This window comes from Callionymus lyra, chromosome 1 (assembly GCF_982586985.1).
Source record: "Callionymus lyra chromosome 1, fCalLyr1.hap1.1, whole genome shotgun sequence".
In the NCBI taxonomy this organism is placed as follows: domain Eukaryota; kingdom Metazoa; phylum Chordata; class Actinopteri; order Syngnathiformes; family Callionymidae; genus Callionymus; species Callionymus lyra.
In genome coordinates, this window is record NC_141818.1 from 34,375,461 (window position 1) to 34,382,547 (window position 7,087).

Below are 7,087 nucleotides of genomic sequence, written 5' to 3' on the forward strand. Positions count from 1 at the left end.
TCTCTCTCTCTGTGAGCCGGTGTCTCTCGCCCCCCCCCCCTTCCCTCCCCGAGGCCAGACGTAGCCTTTGACAGATCCGTGGTCAGTCGTCACCCTCACACTCAACCTGAGCCGGCTCTCGCACCTGAACCTGGACGATCCTGACGGAAGCTTCATGTCCCGAATGAAAACATTTTTATTTATATTTTTTTGCCAATATCACTGTGAGCTTGTCTTAAAATGTATTTCTACTGATAAACTTTATCTCCTTATTTAATCACAATTTTAGTATAGTTTCTATAGCTTTGCAAGTAAATGTTTCTATCTTTAAATTATATTATTTACAACTTTATCTGAAGTTTGGAAGAGTTTTCTTTACCCCCTTCGTCCTGAGTCATGTGGCCCCTGTGAGTTAAACCTAAATTTACTAAAAATTAAAATTAAAACTAAAAATACTTGTATTAGTCAGTTTCTTTACATGTACAGAACATAAAAAAGAATCGTGATTACTTTTCTCAGTGATCCACCATGTGTATCTTGAACTCTGATTTTCTTTTTCAGGACTTCTTTCTTTTTTCTTTTTTGCCTTATTTCTTCATAATGTTTTGGTCTCTATCCAAATGTATAGATCCAAAGTCATTCATCTACATTTTTTTGTATACATTCTTTAGTTTTGCATGTAAAAGTTTATATCTTTAAATTAAACGATTTACATAAAAACAAACAAAAAATAAATGATTAATTCCTTTTTTTTAAATTTTTACCCTATTTTTTCACTGTTTATTTTGGTCCCTATTAAAATGTATTGATCCAAAATCATTCAGTGGATTTTATAGACTAATTATTTACCACCTTTAAGTATTTAGGAAAATACTGGGGGGGGGGTCGTCTTGTGACCTCTTGTGAAGACATTTTCCTTCTTTTTTTTTTAACTTGTCAGTAAAATGTGTTAATAATTTACACGTGAGCGATTGTTACACGTATTTTCAGAACACATTCTGTCCAAAAAAATCCCACATTAGATCAGGTTTCTCTGTGTACACCCGCCCGTCCGAACGATATGGCACCCCGGCCTGCAACGGAGCTCCTTTGGGGGGCGACAGTCGGGACCCACAGGCCCCTCACACTCCTTTTTTTTCCTCACCCGGCACCTCGATGATGCTCATCCGGCGTGGCGTTGCCCTTTGCACCATCATGCCCACAGGTTTCTTACTAGTCAGTGACCTGCATCCAGACGGAAAAACTGTTCGGTCACACCGACTTCTCACATCAGATTGTTTCTTTTTGTGGACTTATCTATACATTTAAACAGATAACTTTATTCCTGATCATCCGTAATTGTGCATGTGAAAGCAGTAGCTAAAAGCTATTAGCTATGAGCTAAAAGCTGTTAGCACGCGCACTCTTTGTTTCGCTACTTTAAAATCCACTTTGCAAAGGTAAGATGCGTTCTAAAAGTTGAGCGCATTATTAATTTAAGAGAATTACTCGAGACTCTGCGACTAAAAAAAAGAGACATTCTCAACATTAAACTTGCTTTTTAAGTTCCGCTTTTTTAGCTATTTGTTTATTGTTAAGATAGATTGGGATCAGGACTGTTTCCCGAGAACATCTTCACTTTAAATTAGAAAATTTCGATTAATAAACAAACAAACAAACAACATTTTTGAAAAATCAACGTCTCATATTAGCACATGTGTGGCCCTGAGGATGTAAAATTATTATTACAACTTTAACTATTTACATTATATATATTACGAATTTTTAACCTTATTTTCATTTGTATAATTTTGCACCTTCCCAAAATAAATGTAAAGAAAATAAACATTTTTAAACAAGATGCTTTTGTATCACATTTATATGTTTTCATACTTAACTTAAAAAAAATGCACTTATATATAGAAAAAGAGAAAATTTTCATCACCTTATGTTGTCTATGTTTTCTAAAGATTTTGCATAAAAACAAGGTTTTTAGGTTTTAAATCCCATATGTTTTTTTTTCTTGACAGACATTCCATTGTTTTTATTTATCAATAATATTTATTCCAACTGGACACTCCTATAGTTTTCTCCATACATAGAATTTTCTAGATATTTAAACAAGCTTCACAGAGCAGGATAGTTGGAGTTCTTGTGTTATTAGCCTTCAGCCGACAGAGTGTGGTTAGAATCCCGCTGAAGTCTGCCGCCCTCGTTCAGGTTTCACAGTCAATGAACGTGGAGACGGTTTGACCTACTTCCTCATACTGGGGGCAGTGGGACACTCAGGCGACGGGGACGAGTTCTCATCCTCCTCTGGGGCATTTCACATCTTTCTTCTACAGAAAAGACTTTGTGCAAGTGACCTCAGTCGCCTGGAACTGGATCACTTCTGTCGACAAGATGCAAAAGAATGTTGACTATCCAAAGTTGTTTATTTTAAAGTTGAGAAGAAAGTTGTGAATAAAAACCTTAAGACTCAGACATTCTAAGATTTTGTAAGTTTACTCAAGACATGGTGGGAACATTAAAGTTACAGTTTGATATTTGACAGCTTTAAGATGGAAAATGGTTTTTATTACAGTTGAAAATGGTTTTATTACAGTTGAACATAGTTTTATCACAGTTTAAAATAGTTTTATTACAGTTGAAAATTGTTTCATTATGGTTAAAAATGGTTTTATTACAGTTTAAATGGTTTTTATTATAGATGAAAATGGTTTAATTACAGTTTAAAATGATTTTATTCTGTTGAAATGGTTTTATTACAGTTGAAAATAGTTTTAATACAGTTTAAAATAGTTTTTATTACAGTTGAAAATAGTTTTATTACATTTGAACATAGTTTTATCACAGTTTAAAATAGTTTTATTACAGTTGAAAATTGTTTCATTACGGTTAAAAATGGTTTTATTACAGTTTAAATGGTTTTATTACAGATGAAAAAGGTTTAATTACAGTTTAAAATGATTTTATTCTGTTGAAATGGTTTTATTACAGTTGAAAATAGATTTTCTAGAGTTTAAAATGGTTTTATTACAATTGAAAATAGTTTTAATACAGTTTAAAATAGTTTTTATTACAGTTGAAAATAGTTTTTATTACAGTTGAAAATAGTTTTATTACATTTGAACATAGTTTTACCACAGTTTAAAATAGTTTTATTACGGTTGAAAATTGTTTCATTACGGTTAAAAATGGTTTTATTACAGTTTAAATGGTTTTATTACAGATGAAAATGGTTTAATTACAGTTTAAAATGATTTTATTCTGTTGAAATGGTTTTATTACAGTTGAAAAGAGATTTTCTAGAGTTTAAAATGGTTTTATTACAGTTGAAAATGGTTTTTTAACAGTTTGAAATGGTTTTATTACAGTTGAAAATAGTTTTAATACAGTTTAAAATAGTTTTTATTACAGTTGAAATGGTTTTATTACAGTTGAAAAGAGTTTTATTAGAGTTTAAAATGGTTTTATACAGTTTAAAATGGTTTAATTACAGTTTAAAGTGGTTTTATTACAGTTTAAAATAGTTTTATTACAGTTGAAGATCGTTTCATTACAGTTAAAAATGGTTTTATACAGTTTAAAATGGTTTAATTACAGTTTAAAGTGTTTTTTATTACAGTTTAAAATAGTTTTATTACAGTTGAAGATAGTTTTAATAAAGTTAAAAATGGTTTTATTACAGTTTAAAATGGTTTTATTACAGTTTAAAAAGTTTATTACAGTTAAAAAGTTTTTATTACAATTAAAAATAGTTTTTTATTACAATTAAAAATAGTTTTTATTACATTTGAAAATAGTTTTTTTACAGTTTAAAATTGTTTAATTACAGTTTAAAATGGTTTATTACAGTTGAAAAAAGTTTTATTACATTTAAAAATAGTTTTATTACTGTTTACAATATTTTTATTACAGTTGAAAATATTTTTTATTACAGTTGAAATTGTTCCATTACAGCTTAAAAACGCTCATATGTGTTTGATGACATTTAAAAATCGTTTGATAATAGGACATTTTGTTTTTGATTATAGACAAATGTGTAATGTATACACAAGTACTGCAAGATTTGTAGTGTACAATTGTATAGAAGTAACAAATATACAGATGAGAGCTAAGAAAATACATAGAAGAATACATATTTTAATAGAATGACATTATGAATGGTTATATCTTCCCAGTAAAGTGAGAGAACAAAAGAGAAATCTAAATCAATATTTGTTGTTACTACCCTTGAAACAGAGTCATTATGTGAAAAAGATACAGATGTGTAGGAGCTTAAAAATGGGCAAGGTTTCTCCCAGACAAAGATTTCGAAGCAGATGTTTCAAGATGTTCAAGCTCTTTTGTAGAAGCACAAAGAAACAACGTTGAGGATCGTAGAAGCAGTGGCCAAGCAGCAGATGAAAGACACATCGAGCTTATTTCCCTTCGAAAACCTGAAGATGTCCAGCCGTGCCATCACTGTCCGGAGAAGTCTGGCCAGAAGTGGTCTTCATGTCAGTTTGGGGCTCAATGCTGAGAAATACAGGCAGATACTTACCCATCATGCAATACCATCAAGGAGGCGTATGATTGGCCTGCAACAGGACAACGACCCAAAGCATTCAGCCAATGTCATGAAGAAATATCTTCAACGTAAAGAAGACCTGGAAGTGATGGTATGACCCTCACAGAAGCCTGATCTCAACATCATCGAGTCTGTCTGGGATAACATAGGTTTAGGTAGAACTTTATTGATCTCTCAGGAGGTCTCCTCCGGGAAATTGCTTTTTTCCAATTAGTCACAACAATTATTCATCAAAAATAAGAACAAGAACAAAGAGAAATAAAGAGAAAGACCAAGATGATACAATCTATATCTAAAGATAAAGAACATAGATCAAAGAAAAATAACAAAGACAAACATAAAGAGACAGAAGGATTTGAGAAACATCTACAGAAGATCTGTGGTTGGTTCTCCAAGATGTTTGGAACGACCTACCAGCCGAGTTCCTTCAAAAACCGTGTGCAAGTGAACCTAGAAGAATTGAAGTCACCCGCTAAATTTACATCTTATTTAGTGTTCTTTAATATTTCTTTACAGCGTTCCTTCCATCGGCCTCTTGTGAGATTCCATTGATTGACAAGGCCTGACGTACTGGACGTCTACTTCTATCCACGGATGAACCACTGGTCGTGTTGATCTGGACGATCATGACTAGATGCTGCCTCACCTCCCTGTTGAAAAGTCAAACATCTCAAGGACAAATGAACTCTTGAAACACTTGCTTAAGGAGCAGCAATTGTGAAGAAAACAACCTGCAGTGAGACGCACATCATCCAGAGGTCCAGTCACTTCACTAGATAACACTCGGTCTCACTTCAATCTCCATCCTGGGACGTCTTTCCAAAACGTCCAGTATTTTTACCACAAACCCTCTTATTTACCGTCCAGCTGGGAAACTTCTCCTCCGCCATCAATAATTCAACTTTCCTTCATCAATAGCTTCTGCCTTTTCTTCTCATTGATAGTATTAGCCGAGATGAGCGCTCCGGGGCCAGACAGTACGACGCCGACGGGCCAACGTAGAGTGGGCTTTAATTGCCTCTAATCTGGGCCTTCCCTCGCATGCGCTCGCCGACTAATGCCAGACTTCAACACAACTTTTCCAGCTTCAGATCTTGGCTTGTTCCTCCTGAGCAGGAATGCTCGGAGGAGATTTCCAACTCCCCGAATCAAAAGGACTTAAGGGGGTTTGTGGATTTTCGAAGCTTACAGTACAAGTCAGGACTTTTCTTATGGCGATCCTGAAGCAAACCAGCAGCTTAACTTTAAGATTTTAGATGAATTTGCGTTCAGGAATTACCACCAAAGGTGTGCAAGATGACACAACGCCCCCTATTGGTCAGCCAAATACAGCAGCTGACGTCAAAATCTGCCTTTGATTTTTTTTTTGAACATAGTGATGCAGGAATTGAAACATCTCAATATCTGCCATTTAATTGAACTTCTGCTTCTTAGTTTATTGTGTGTGTGTAGGTGTGTGTGTGTGTGTGTGTGTGTGTGTGTGTGTGTGTGTGTGTGTGTGTGTGTGTGTGTGTGTGTGTGTGTGTGTGTGCGTGTGTGTGTGTGTGTGTGTGTGTGTGGCATCTCAGTTAATTTCTTTTTTTTTAAAAAGCAAATTATTTTTGACATATTCCAGATCTAATAGATAGTTATAATTCTAGTTCGTCACTATTGGATAGATTTTTAATTTATGTTTTTAAGATGCTTAAGAAAAAACAGAACAACACATTAAGACAAAACTTAGAAGAAAAAGTTAGAATTTATTTTATTTATTATTACTTTTTCTGTAGACACGCACACAAAAAGACACACATGCTGACACACACACACACACACACACACACATATCTACACACACCACAAAGACACACACCTACCTACACACACACACACACCTACCTACACACACACGACACATACCTAAACACACATAAAACACACCTACACACACACACACACACACACATATCTACATGCACAGACCTACCTACACAAACACATCTATATATACACACACACACACATGCACACACACACACGTGCACACACCTACCAACACAAACACATCTGTACACACACACATAGATGCACGCACACGCACACACACACACACACACCTATCTACACACGCACACCTACCTACACAAACAAATATATATACACACACACACATACATACACACACACACACCTACCTACACAAACACATTTATACACATACACACACAAACACACAACATACATTTAGTTTGAGCAAAATAAAAAATAGATTTCATCTTTTCCAAAAAATTGATTCTAATAATCCAAAAAGTTCTGAAAATTCAATGAGACTCTATCTGAGTGATAACACAGGATACAAAAATGGAATCGATTGTGGAGAAGATTTTTTTTCATAAATTCATAAAACACCTAATTTTACCAAATATAAATACGTCTGTATTCTTAGTCAGATTCTATTAACAATCTTTACTACCCCTCCCCAAAAAAAAATCATGAATAAAAATCTCCTGAATTCACAAATTGAAAATTGAAAACTCACATTCCTTGGACTCGGCGTGAGCGAGATTCTAACTGGAC